The sequence below is a fragment of the Macaca thibetana genome, chromosome 15, assembly GCF_024542745.1.
Source record: "Macaca thibetana thibetana isolate TM-01 chromosome 15, ASM2454274v1, whole genome shotgun sequence".
Taxonomy (NCBI): Eukaryota; Metazoa; Chordata; class Mammalia; order Primates; family Cercopithecidae; genus Macaca; species Macaca thibetana.
The window spans coordinates 57,939,080-57,954,202 of NC_065592.1; the positions used below are offsets into that span (position 1 = coordinate 57,939,080).

At 33.5% G+C, this 15,123-nt stretch overlaps 1 pseudogene; it reads right to left on the reverse strand.

The window, feature by feature from the left end:
• Positions 1 to 6,121: 6,121 nt before the first annotated feature.
• Positions 6,122 to 14,789, reverse strand: LOC126937288 (chloride intracellular channel protein 4-like; annotated as a pseudogene).
• Between the last annotated feature and the right edge of the window lie 334 nt (positions 14,790 to 15,123).

Here is a 15,123-nt window from a genome sequence, read left to right on the forward strand (position 1 = left end):
CACATCATCTGTTTTTATCAAAAAATGAAGTGTTCTTAATAATGAAGGTAGACAGATAAGAGACGTAAATGAGATAGACAAATACAAGGAAGGAAGTAAATAAAAACAGCCTCAAATCACAAACCCAGGAAACTGAAAAAAAAAAAAAAAATCATTGATGTTTTCCTGGAGTCGTGTGTGTCTGTGTGTGTGTGTGTGTGTGTGTTTGTGTTTGTGCATATACAGATAGTGAGACGGATATGCAGATATCTCAACTGGCTGTAAAGAGTGGGCCATGATTTTCTTTTTAAAATCTGTAGATTTTAACCCATTGTCTAAAATATTGCTGTAGAGAAATAGAAGGTAACAGACTAGACTTCTAACACCTCTCACCCTAGCTCAGTTCACCTTTCTTCCTGAATATCTGAATAATAATTCTTCTTAAAAACATTTCTTAAAGATTCAATAATGGAAAGAGAAAATGTTGTGATTTGCAACATACACTGTCAGATTTTTCTGGATGGTGGTGGGATTTTTAAATTTTAAAATCTAGTAATTAATTATTTCAGGGGTTACTTATTATTTTATTTAACATTTTTACCAACTATAATTTTCCTTCTATGGTAAATTGCGATCCAGGGACACAAAGTATGGAATACTGAAATATATCTTCAATTAGCATTCTTTTAGGTTCATGTTTTTAAAATATGCACTAGGTAGGCTTATCTCAAAACTTCTTCCTAAATAATTCAACTTATAGTTTCTTGATGTTAAGTTCCTTAATAATAATTTTTCCTAATATTTGTTTCTTTAGGCAATCAATCCTCTATAATCTAATTATATGTTTATATGTACCTCAAATCTTTTCTTTTTCTTGAAAATAAGTGTTCTTGAATGATACTTTTAATGTATATAAAATGAGTTTTCCTTTTGCCTAAGTTATATTTTCTTCTAGACTGGACTCGGTTTTTTTTTTTTTTTTTTTTTTTATAATGGTATGTCCCTAACTTCTTATTTATTTTCTTTTACTTTATCAATGTTCTTGTTATAATTAGTTAATATAACATTTCTATATGGACTATGGCATTTTCATTCATCTTTCTCATGCGTGAAAAGCTATATTTCCTGATTTTATGTAAGTACATTCTTGACGTTCTACTACATCTGATGACTGTTTTGGACTTTTTTTTTTTTTAACTTCAGTTTGAAGACAAATATGGCTGCTTTCCATTCCTTTTCCCCTAGCTTGAGGGCATGAGGCAGGTAGATGTTTATCTGAGAGTTAAAGATTTTGTGCTGCACAGGAGATGTACTATCAATTCTGAGGTACTGTTAAATACCCCAATACTCACTGCACTGGGGAAGGAGAGAGCTCTTATCCTATTCCGATGATAGGAGGAGGTGGATAACTATTGGTTTGGCTTTTCTCCTGGAACAGGAGGGCACTGGATATTTACTTCTCTCCCTATTTTCTTGCCATGTTTCACGCATTTCTTCACAGTAATGATTTCCATCACTCTTTGGTGAAACAAGGGTAGAGATAAATTAGAAAAATAAATTGTTCCCTTCCTTGCAGTTTTGGAATATTTCTGAGAAGGTTCAAGATGTTGTTCTTATCAATTCAACTTCAAGGGAGAGGGTAAGCTCTGTGAACCAAGACACGCTGTATTCCTCAGCTCTGCCTCCAAACCCAGATTTTATTCCTTGTCCAATTATTTGCTACTGCTGGGGATTTTATTCATTTTCTTATTACCTTGGAAAATTGATTTTGTTGATATTTTGGGAGGGGGATCTAAATCTTTTAAATCAATTTAAGAATTCTGTTACTCATGACATTATAAACAAAACAATTGTTTTTGAAAAAATAGCTTTATGACATGCCATAGAAGTAAAATGACGCATCAATTTCTAAATATTTCTACTACGAATAATTAAGCACAAAGATACAAATGCTATAAAAGGAGTTGTCTCATTAAGAGACTACAGAAAACTTTTAGTCTACTAGGTCAAAGAAATTAGTCTCTATCATAATATGACTCAGTCATCTTCTGTAATAATATCAATTTCATTTCATTTTGGAGGACAAACTACAAACAACCATGTGTAGAATAAATAAAAACAAATTTATAATATAAAATCCCTGAACAAAGGCAGTACATGTTCATTAATTTGCAACCTTTTATATCACCCTGAGGATGTGGGTTACTGCACAAATAGGAAATAATGGGGAACTAAAGAAACACAGGAAATGCTGGAGTGGGGGAGTTAGATCTCTCTGAGGATTACAGGGAATGGCTTTAAGCGGAAGAAAGAGCCACCACATAGAGTAATATAGTTTTTTAAATCTCTAATGCTTTCTATCTCACCAAATGGTTTTTGAAAAAGGAGAAATCTTAAATTATAAAATCAAAGGATGCCTTTGAATATTCAGCTTGGAATTAGAAAAAACTGAATTCAAACTCCATCTGTGTGGATCTGGGTATTTTGTTTATGCTGTCTGAGCATTAACTGCAGGAGGGGCAAAATGGAAATGATGCTTATCTTACAGAAATATGGTGAAAATTGTGTGATATAAATATGAAGAACTGAGCACAATGTTCAACATATGTAGATATTCAATAAATCATGCCATCTAATAGCATTAGTGGTTGGTTGAATGATTTGTAACTATTATAACTACTTATGTTAGTATTATTCTACCATCTGAATACTCTTTAACTTTCTTCCCCTCTCCCACCCCGCATTCTGTCAGCAGTGGTTACAGCTTTACAAATGGATGGACTGAATTACAACGCTGTTGGTATGGTGAAGTCTGCCTAAATAAGGCATTGTGTTTTATGGTCCATCTTTGTGTAGAGTACAAATAATTTAAGTAGTAAAATTCACTCTTTAAAATAAAATTATTAGCCAAAAATTAACAGGAGGAAATTAAGTGATAGCCTAAAATCTACTCTCCATCTAAGTAGGTTTTGTCCTTTGGAAAATACATCTTCCTGGATACTTCAATCTTAATGAGGCTGCTTCCTTGGATTATCAAAAAGTCAGAAAGCAGAACTAAGTAGCACTCAGTTTTTGCATGTTTATAAAAACCTTATCTATTTTCAAAATTATAAACTAGGTCAATGCTGAACAATCTGTACCACTGGCTTAGTAAGTATGTATTTCATTTACATCTGTATAGTAGTATAGACAGAAATTATTTGTTTTGAAACCCAGGATACAAAGTCAACCCTAGGCAAAATTATAAAAGACGTCTAGTTTTTCTGGCCTCAACCTCTGCCCTTCTAGTTTTGGCCCATTTTACTATTTTCTATTGCTGTGTATTACCTCCGTGTTTAACAACCATTTTCTCCAATGACCTGCTACCCTGGCCTGCCCTTCCTGACTGTCTCTGCTGAGCATTTTAATTCTGCCCATTCTCTTTTTCCGCAATTTCAAAACTTGTTTGTTGAATGCATCATTATCCCAGAGTTCTGCACTTAATTTTCAAGGTAAGAGCTAGCTAACTAGTTCCTGTGTTTGTTCTCCACCTTTACCTCAACTACTTGTAAGCTCTATGATGCCAGGAAATTTGTCTAATATTTTAGAGCCTAAGTATCAGGCATGGTATTTTTATATTGAGAATTTATTTTTATTTTTATACTAAAGCTAAATGTTTTGAAATGAGGTAAATTTATTATCCCCAGTTGTTATAAACATGAGAAAAACAAGATTCAGAAATATATATAAATTTCAAGATGACACAGACACCAAAACATGAACACACGGTGTTATAAAGTTATTTGCTTCAAAAGCTTTTAGATTTTTCATTATACTATGGTAATACTCTAATGTGTCAAATCAAAGGATGATACATAAAGGACATTGAGCCCCACGGCAGACAATTCAAAATGTTATTTTATGGTTGTTTGATTTTGCAGATGGGCAATGACTACTTTATCAATAATTAGTCTATCCAGTATATGTCCAAATATAAATATTAAATTACTTCTATACTAGTCAGAACTTCCTGGTACGTATGTCATTTTGTTTTCTGTTTGTTGGTAACTTTATAGTATTTATTTCTATTTCTTCAACAAATATGTTTTCTGCTATTTTATGTTCTTATGAAAAATACTTTATGTTCATCCATTAAAAATATGATTATGCTAGAAATACTGGCACTCCAAATCTTTCTGAACTAGAATAAATTAGTGTGATGTGGAATAATATTTAAAATTTCAAAATGTTTTGCATATTGATTAATACATGCCAGAAAAGCAAAATTGTTTTGGCTGGAAAAGTAAAATCATAGATATTTTGGACATTCCCCAAAACAAATGCCTCACTGCCTTTATCACAAGTAGAATAAAATATGATCATATTTGCTTGGAAAGGAGGATCTTTCTTTTTTACTTCAGAAATTATATATATATATTTACCCCAAGTTGTCATTTATTTTCATGAGGGGGGAAAAAGAATCCTTTATGATAGTGAAAATATATTTTTTAATACAATAGCTGCCAGCAATATACTGGTGTTGATGTTCCAAAGAGAAAAGAAAATACATGCATTCTATAATAAGCTTTCATTTGCCTGCTTAAGAAATTCTAAAGAAAATACTCCAATTCTATTCAACATTATGACTTGAGGAGTTGAAATTTTTCCATGATAAAAATATAACTTGTGTAGCCCAAACCTTGTCTATTTATAAAGGATGAAGTTTTTAGAAGCCCATATATATCAATGAATGCTCCCGTCTCTTTGAATTAAATGCTTAATTCAAATTAATGTAAGAAATTGGTGAATCATTAAATGATGAAATTTGTATCAAAATGTTCATAAAAATACATTTGTATTTCCGTTCCATTTTTACTTTGCCGATTTTTTTTTTTTTTTTTTTTTTTGAGACAGGGGCTCACTCTGTCACCCAGGCTGTAGTGCCATGGTACGATCTTGACTCACTGCAGCCTCTGCCTCCCAGGTTCAGGCGATTCTCCTGCCTCAGCCTCCTATGTAGCTAGAACTACAGGTGCATGCCACCACGCCTGGCTAATTTTTGTATTTTTAGTAGGGACAGGGTTTCACCGTTTTGGCTAGGATGGTCTCGATCTCCTGACCTCGTGATCCACCTGCCTCGGCCTCCCAAAGTGCTGGGATTACAGGCGTGAGCCACCACGCCCAGCCTACTTTGTAGATATTTTCTAAATGGGTTTAAGTGCACAGAAATAAAAGCTACCTACATGCAACTCTGGAGAGATTCAAAACACAGCAGAAGTAAGTTAACATGCCTAAATCCTAGAGTTGATCCACTTAGGGTAAGAATAAATGTCAGAAATCTCTTAATTGTATACAGATTGCCCAAGGCTTTAAAGATAAATTGTGAAAGCCAAAATTATCAAGAAATAAAATCTTATTTGAAGTTTATCACAAAAGTTAACAGTCCTAGTAAAAGAAGACAACAGAACTGTATAGAAAATCTGCAACTACATCAAAAAAGGGAAGTTTTATCAACTAGAATGGAAGATAGCTTTCCAACTCTTGAATACAAAAATTTCTCAGAATTCCTTGGAAAACAGACTTTCCATTCAGACTACAATCTCTTCACTGAAGTAAAACACAACAGGTGTTTAAATGAAGGGGAATGGATTTGTTAGCTGTAAAAATAAAATCAGATTATTTCCATAATGTCAATTCATATAATCCATGAACTGTCTACCATGAAAACTTTTATGTCCCAAATTTCTCAGGATTTTAGGCTATGGTCTTTCCACAAACATACAATGGGGTTAAAGCATATTGTTGGATCATCCTTTTTACTAGCTAGCTTTTGACCATTTACCAATTTCCATTTCATTTGACTAACTTCCCTGATAAAGTAGTATCTGTCTTTCTACAGAGTAAAATAATTCTGTCTTCATCAAAATCACATGAGACATGCTTTCCTCGAACATTTAGAGGGATAAAATTATTTTAAAATAATACTGCTTAAGAGTGTATATTTTAAGATAACTACTATACCTTGTCTATCTTTGATCCTAATCTTCAATAACTGCATGTTCATACAAAATACAATTTTTACTCTATAGGAAGAGGAGTAGCCTGTTAGGAAAAGCAAATTCTTAGAGCAAGACATGAACACATCTCTTTCATAAACGCGACTTTACTTGGCGAGTCTTTTGGCTACATCACTATATGCTATTTCAACCTCTTTATCACTGGGACAGGTATTGGTGAACTCGTCCCCACTGTATGCATTAGTTAGGTATCAGTTATTTCTTCTGGAATATCAAAGTTGTGATTTTTTTTGGCCACTACCTTGACACTATGCAGTTTTGGCAGCAGGTTGCAATCAGCTAATGTCATTTCATTTTCTAGAAATTTACGTCTAGAAAACTTAACGTCCTCCATAGTATTTTCATCAATTTCATCAGAGAGAGGAGAATTCAGATATTCATCCAGTTTTCTGCAGGGTATTCAGGAGACCCCTCTCCAGTACTTCATTAGCCTCTGGCCTGGAATTCTTGATATATGCAGAGAATTTGGCAAAGATGCCCATTCTAGCAGTATTTGATTCTGGATGTTTTGGTGAAGGCTTGAAGTATGTGGGAGGGCTTAAGACTTCAATAAATGCCTCAATCTTATTTATATCAGTTTTGACTTCACTGTTGAAAGTTATGTTCCCTTCTCTTTAATTTGGAGACACTCCACCACTAACTTTTCAATTTAGAGTTAGCTTGCCATCTCTCAGGAGCCCTCACCATTGTGTGCATTCAATGTGTATAGATGGCGGAACTTGTGAGGTGCAATGTTTAATTGTTAAAATAGTAGCCATGACTTTATCAGGCAGCCCAAAACTGGGGCATAATGCACGGTACAAGGGATATTTATGTATTTTTTGGAATTTTGTAATATTTAGTAAGAGTATATGAAAGGATTGCTATTATATCAGAAATATTGTTTCAATTTAGTCTATCCTGGATATATACTAAAGAATATTACCATCAGAGAAGAGAGTTTTCTACAAAAGTCACTACAGATTTTGCTATATTGCTTTGTAGATAAGATTTTAACTTTTGCCTAAAAGCATTTATCCTTCATATCAATTGTAACATCTGACACTATGTAGGAGCTAATCGTTTAGAGGGAGGGAAGGTTTTCTCAAGATCTTCCTCAAGCATTTTGTCTTTATAAGAGAAACTGAAGGGCACCTGATACTCTGTGTAAATATGTTTTGTTATATGTGTTTTGCCCTGTGCCATTCATTTGGAACATTGTTGCTTTCTTCCTTTATTTTAAAAAGCTTGTGTTTAGGTAATCATAGAGCTTGCTATTTATACATCTTTTGAGCAACACTACATAAACTGATATTCAGTTGATTTAGCTATAGCAGTACAATGATTAGTAATGTAAAAATTAACACAGAAATTAACCTAAGGAATGAAGGGTGGGTTTGTCAAAATATCAAGTAAATTTTTTACTTTATATATAATAAATATATACATATATATTATATAAATATAAATATATAAAAATATATATACTTTTTATATATATATATATATGATAAAACACAGGTCATCAACTTTCTCACTTCACCTCATTTACCTTGTATAGATGATTGTTCACTCCTTTTGGACTAAGTTATAGTTATGGTGAGTGTGTATTTACTGCAGTTTTGCCTGATCTCACTCATTGCACTTGCTTGAGTTAAATTTTTCTACAGCCATGTTGAGGAATAGCACTTCGCATGTTTTTGTTTTGTTTTTTATTTTTTAATTGAAGCCCTAAACCAGAAATTATATATATATATTTTTAGGCCATAGCTTTTTTTCACTCACCAGTTCTAAAATCTTAATCATTCAATTTCTCACTAAGTGTTTTGGAAATGGATACACAAATCATTCTATACATAAGAAATGGTTCTCATGTTGACAGCTGCACCAGTAGATTGTGATGTAATATTACTTTTAACCTTCATGTCATGTGCTATTGTTGTTTTAATAGTTTATTGTGCTTGTCATTAATCTCACAAAATATCCAGAGAGGTTTTGGGGTTTTGTTTGTTTGCTTGTTTTGTTTTTCTGTTTGCCAGCAAACCATTTATTCTATTACATTTTGCTTAAAATAAAAAGAAAAATAAATTCAAACAGTATTTGAGATATGTATAGATACATAGGTATAGATATACACATTTCCTGAATTAGTCTCTTTATTTGGGTAAAATTTATATACACTGAAACACATAGATCTTAAGAGTTCAATTCAATGAGCTTTAAAGAATGTATTCACTTCTATAGTTACTCCCAATCAAAATATGACAGGCAGGCAACCATTGTACTGATTTCAATCAATACATATGTTTTACGTTCTTTTGAACTGCACATGAATGGAGTCATAGGGAGTGTACTCTATTCTGTCTGGCTTCATTCACTCAAAATAGTATTTTTGCAATTCAACAATCAAAAGTTCATTAAGGAGAAAATCTACTCAGCAATAACTAATGGACTATTGATACAAAGTTGTGATAAACATTTTTGTATAATTCTTTTTGTGCACCATATGTGTTCCTTTTTCCCAGATAAATATCAAGATGTGAAATTTCTGGCTCACAATCTACATGTATGTTTATCTTGAGAAACTGATGAAGAATTGTCCAGAGTGGTTGGTCTATTTTATCTTACCACCACCATTATAGTATGGTCCCCGTTTGTTATACACCATAATCATAATTTATGGTTGTCAGTCTTTTGAATCTGAGACACTGTATTCGGTGTGAGAAAGTATATTGTAGTAGGGAATAAATTGCATTTTCTTCATACTATTTATATTTATGAACTTACTGGGATTTGTATACCTTCCTTTACAAAATTTCTTGTAAATTTATTTGGGATTATCTAAGTCACTATTGATATAGAAAAGTAATTTTCATATATTGATAACAAATCCTTCAAAATACATATTGCGAATATTTCTTCAAACTTGTGTCTTGCCTTTTCACTGTTTTAACAAAATGTTTGATGAACAGAAGTATTTATTTTGAGTGGAATCCATATTATCACTTTTCTATATTTTTTATATTCTTTCTAAAATGTCTTTACCTACTCCAAATTCACGAAACTATTCTTAGGTTTTGTTTTAGAAAGACAGTTTTGGCCTTTATATATGGATACCAGTTATTCCAACACTAGTTATTGAAACTATTCTCCTTTCTCCATTGAATTACCTTGGTTTCTTGCCTATGTACAGAATCTCTGTTCTGTTCTCTTGATCTATTTGTCTATTCACAAGTATATCACGTATTGTTACTTCAGACTTAAAATTTAGGCAGCTAAAATAATGCAACTTTGTTCTGTTATTCAAGTCTGTTTTGGCTATTCTAGGTTTTTTGTATTTCTATAAATTTTAGAAACAATTTTCAAAATAATGTTAGGATTTCAAGTCAAATTGCCTTGAGTCTACGGGTAAATTCAATGACAGACAAATCTTCACAAAATCAAGTCTTGTAATTCATGACCTTGGTATATCTCATTGTTAGATCTTTAATTGCCCTTAACATTTTATTGTAGTGTTCATTGTATAGATTTTATAGATATTTTAAATATTATGCCTAAGCACAGTGTTTCATGTTCTTGATGGCATATTTTTAAGATTTTATGTTCCAACTATTTTTTGCTAGTATGCAGGAATGCAAATGGCTTTTGTACATTGATTTCATATCTTGGGACCTTACCAAATTTATGTTTTAGGATTTGTTAGCATCTAGAATGTTTCACATAAACAATCATATTGTCTGTAAATAAAAACATTTTTGCTTTTATTTTCCAAACTGTATTTCTTTTGTAATTTTTTACTGCCTCCATCTGCTGAGTATGACCCTTATTATAGCACAGTGTTAAATGTAAGTAGTAAAAGAGGGCAATTTATCTTTTTTCCAATCTTGGGTTAAAGCATTTAATATTTCATTATTAAATGTGACATCAGCTGTTTATTTTTGTAGATACCCTTCATCAAATTGAGGAGGTTGCCTTCTAGTTTTAGTTTGCTAACAATTAAAAAAAATTTTTTTTTTCTTATACTCTAAGTTCTGGGATACATGTGCAGAACGTGCAGGTTTGTTACATTGGTATACACGTGCCATGGTGGTTTGCTGCACCCATCAACCCGTTCTCTACATTAGCTATTTCTCCTAATGCTATCCCTCCCCTAGCCCCCCACCCCCCGACAGGTCCGGTGTGTAATGTTCCCCTCCCTGTGTCCATGTGTTCCCATTGTTCAGCTCCCACTTACGAGAACATGTGGTGTTTGGATTTCAGTTCCTGTGCTAGCTTTCTGAGAATGATGATTTCCAGCTTTATCCATGTCCCTGAAAAGGACATGAACTCATCCTTTTTATGGCTGCATAGTATTCCATGATGTATATGTGCCACATTTTCTTTATTCAGTCTGTCACTGATGGACATTTGGGTTGGTTCCAAGTCTTTGCTATTGGGAACAGTGCCACAATAAACATATGTATGCATGTGTCTTTATAGTAGAATGGTTTATGATCCTTTGGGTATATAGCCAGTAATGGGATCGCTGGGTCAAATTGTATTTGTGGTTCTAGATCCTTGAGGAATTGCCACACTGTCTTCCAAAATGGTTGAACTAATTTACACTCCCACCAACAGTGTAAAAGCATTCCTATTTCTCCACATCCTCTCCAGCATCTATTGTTTCCTGACTTTTTAATGATCGCCATTCTAACTGGTGTGAGATGGTATCTCATTGTGGTTTTGATTTGCATTTCTCTAATGACCAGTGCTAATCAGTTTTTTTTCGGCCACATAAATGTCTCCTTTTGAGAAGTGTCTGTTCGTATCCTTTGCCCACTTTTTGATGGGGTTGTTACCTAACAATTTTTAATCATGAAGGTACTGTTAAAATTTTATCAAAAGCTTTTTACAGATTTATTAGTATGGCCATATGATTGTTCTATGTTATTCTATTCTTTGGTAGATTATATTGATCAATTTCAAATGTTGACTCAATCTTCCTGCTCTTGATAAATTCTACTTTGGGTTAATGTATGTTAATTTTTCTTCTGTAGTGTCTTTCAGTGTGTTTCAAGTTCTATTGCAATGTGAATTTCTGGATTTAGAATTTCAATTTTTGTTAAGCAATGTCAACTGTGTCGTCTAATCTGGTTCTAGAGGGCACATAACTTTGCTTATCAGAGGGAGTGGTGCTCATCACATTCCATCTGTTCCCTCACCACCTTCCCCACCCCTGAAATTAGTCAGGGCTGTATGGCAGGTTTTTGGTCAATGGGCTGTGAGTGGAAGTCACCTGGGCCATTTTGAAGCCAAAGCATAAAAGACCTGGTGCATAACACTCCAGCTCACTCACTCCTCCCCTGCAAACTGTGGTTATGGGGTTTTCATGCACCAGATGATACAGTGCCAAGGTGGTGGTGTCATTCTCAGCTCACTTTCCCAAAGTCTATGTGGACCAGACCCTCAAATGTTTTACGATATAAACTGATCATAAACAGAAAATAAACTTAATACTATGAAGCCACTGAATCTTTAAGGTTACTGGTTACTGCAGCATAGAGCAGCTCAATCTGACCAATACTAATCATGGAAATTGGGAATATAACATTTTTATCATAAACAAAATTAAAACAATAAATGTTTGCAGAGATTAATGGAGTATTTATATAACACATCCAGTAGAGGTGCTTACTCAGTAAGTATCAACAGTAGCGATACACAAGATGGAAAGCATAACAATGGAAATAAAATAGTTATATTTAATAGCTAACAATCATTAAATTTCATAGGTCTCATCTTCAATGCAGTAATAGTATTTCAAGCAACTTGAAATAAGTTACTTTACTTATTTGTTATTTTACTCAACATATATTTTATTGACTACGGACTATATTCTATTCTAAGAATAAAATAGATCCTTTTCTCATTTAAGAAACAGTGAAATAAAGATTCCCGTATCTACATTTAAATGGAGCTCAGTAATCATGTAGAGACAATATGGATACAAAATTCACTGACAATTGGCTTCACCATTCCTTCCTAACCATACTCTGAAGACTGTGTCCATTTTATTCATTTGCCCTTCTAAAAGCAGCACTCCTAATGTCCAGCCAACCAGTCCAAAGGCAATGAGCCAAGGGAGGAAAGGACAGCAGCAAAGGATATCACTACTCCACTGTACAATCAGTTCTTTATAAAACAGAACTGATGTGAATTGAAAACCTTCATTAAATTACCTGTTACTCAGAGGCAATCCTCTCAGCCATTTGGGAGAGAGCACAAAAATAAAGTATAAATTTCCACAAGTTTTTTCTGCCTTTCTGACCTTTCTACATAAATTAAACTATTTTACCAGACACCTCGGAGGAAGATAAATACCTTTGGCTAATACCTAAATAGGGTTGACTTCTGGTTTCTGTTCTAGCTCTAACGAAGAAATGGTGGTGACAATTCCAGAAAAGAAATTGCCAAAGATGAAAACCTTTAAAATATAACGTAAAGGTGAAGAAGACCACCTGGACTGGTCACCATGCTAGATCAAGGAAGAGGCTCAAAATATGGCAAAAGTGAGATTGCTAAGGCTGTCCAAACACTCTCACCTCCAGTTTGAAAATTCTTGATACTGATTGTGCTTTTGATTTTGTTAGCTGTCTTGGCAAGGACACTCTGCATATATGTAAAATCTATATTATGCCTGTCTAGCTGTGAGCTGTCAAATGATGTTGCACTTGCTAATTCATGGACTATTTATCTTCATGTTTATGCTCTAACAAAATGATGGCTGTTTAATTATACTACAAATGAGTTTTGCCAGCCAATTGTATGGCAGATGTTATTTACTCCCAGAACAACTGTCAGAAGACCAAAGCAGCACATCTAACAAACTAAAATGTACTGTACTGGGTTACATTTCACAGGCGACTCCCTCTATCACCTAGCCACAGGCTTTCCATTGTAATAACAATGGGAGGGACAGCATCATTGAGTATGATGCCAGCCCGAAATCTGGTTGTCAATAATGAATAGGATTAAAAGAGTTGTAACTGAGTAGATTCTACCTGGAGAATAAAACAGGGAACTGTAGTAAACATGAAAAAAAAATCCTTCAAATTTGCTAAATGCTATGGTATTACAGCATTCATTAACTAATTCCATAATGGCAGATGGGAAGAAAAAGCACCTATCGTCTCTATTTGTATGGTAACTGAGCAATAGTCACTGAAGTATAGTTTTTCTCATGAAATTTATGAATGCTTAAAGGTGGAGAGAATGCCTGTAGTTGGAGGGTACCATAACTTGAACCTAGGAAGCAAACCTACAATAAACTTGTTCTGTGTATTGTTTAAACTTTTCTAAGCTTGTAGGAACATTTTATTATGCCTACCACTTGCTTCAAATAATTTTCCAGGGAGAGCAAGCGCTGCTGTGGCCCTCTTTTATGTAGTGTGCTGGTAACATGCCAAGGTTTTTAATAAGGAGTAAAAACAAGAACTCTTAAAAGTTTAAAGCCCAATAATCTAGGAGCTAAAATCTGATTAAGTATAAAATAAACTTTCTACAATTAAATGATTCAGTGGCAGATAAAATAGAAATAACTCTTAACTCTTACCAATTTAATTTTGCCTACTGCAACAAATTGGAATGGTATGTCCCTACTTTGCAAGAAAATATTGAGGCAAAAAATAGGCCCTCATTTCTTTCAGCCAGAATTACATGCCATCGTGAAAGATCAACTGCTTGACTTTCTTACTGCGGGTGATGTGAAAGATATTCCTATATAACCCCTGTCCATAGCTCATTTCTACATAACATATTGGCTTTATGAAGAGACAAGTGATTTATAATGATTTACAGACCACTAATGTATGCCCATAAATCCAATCCATTATTCCGTAGTTTCTTCCCAGTTTGCCTCATTCTGGGAACAAGCAAAATGAAAGCTCTGTTTAGCTAGGGAACATGGACAACCTAGTGTTTTCTCTTTTCTGGCACTTCTTACAAGTAGGAGCCTCATGTTTGAGACACAAGCATCTGCCGACTTAGCAGGAAAACAGAGCGGCTAATCGTAGAGCTGAGGGTAGCTGTCAGATTTTGAAGCATTTATATTTACATTCCAAACCAAAATGATGAGAATTAACTTAAGAAACTCTTATCCTGGCTTCCTTATTCTTCCTTTACTTTTTCTCATGCATGCCCCTTATATATTATTATTTTACAATGAGAACATAATTTAGTAGCTACTAACATCTACAAACTGAAATTATTCTGGATTATGTGAGGAAAAAGTCACTTTTCTAACTTAACTAAGATACAGAAATATAGGGTGTTACTTAAATGAATATTAATAAAAATATTAATTATGTTCTTGATAATACAGAGTGAAACTGACATTTATAAATTGTGTATTTGCCAAAAAAAAATTATACCTTCACAAGCATCTTAACTAGGCCCCTGCATTTCTCTGAATTTCCTAACAAACCTCTTCCCACCTGACAGTGGAGTTTTTATCAACTTCTGTTCAGATCATCAATAAATTATTGATAGATATGGTCTTCTTTTTCTATTCATTCTTTCCTATTTCTTATAGGATTGTATAAATACTAATAATGAACTCCAAATATGTTATACATTATACCCATTGACTCTAGCATAAGCCAGCTACTTTAGATAGTTGCTTAAACTTGGGGATGAATGATCAAATTTATGATCTTAGTCTATTGGTTTTAAGACCCTCTACCTTTCAGTCTTAATCTGCCTCTGACTCATCTGATACCGGAAGTTCATAGGCTCCATGGTAGCAGCAGACATTGGGGATTACAAGAAGTATGCACAGTCCCTGCAACTGGAGATTTCACAGATGAAAACTACAAAGAGGAAGATACAATCCAGATAATGAGCCAAACAGGGTATATCTTCCTGAAGCACAAATATTGCCCAAATTTAGGAATATACCGCTAAAATTTGAGAAATTAAGTAATTTTATTACTGAATACTTCAAGACATTATCCTTACATTAAAACAAGTGTGATATGTTTTAGTATAAGAAAAATATCTTACTGATAAAGAATATTTAGGAGTGAGAAAGGAACTCTATTTTTTTAAAAACTCTACATATTCTTTTGATGCT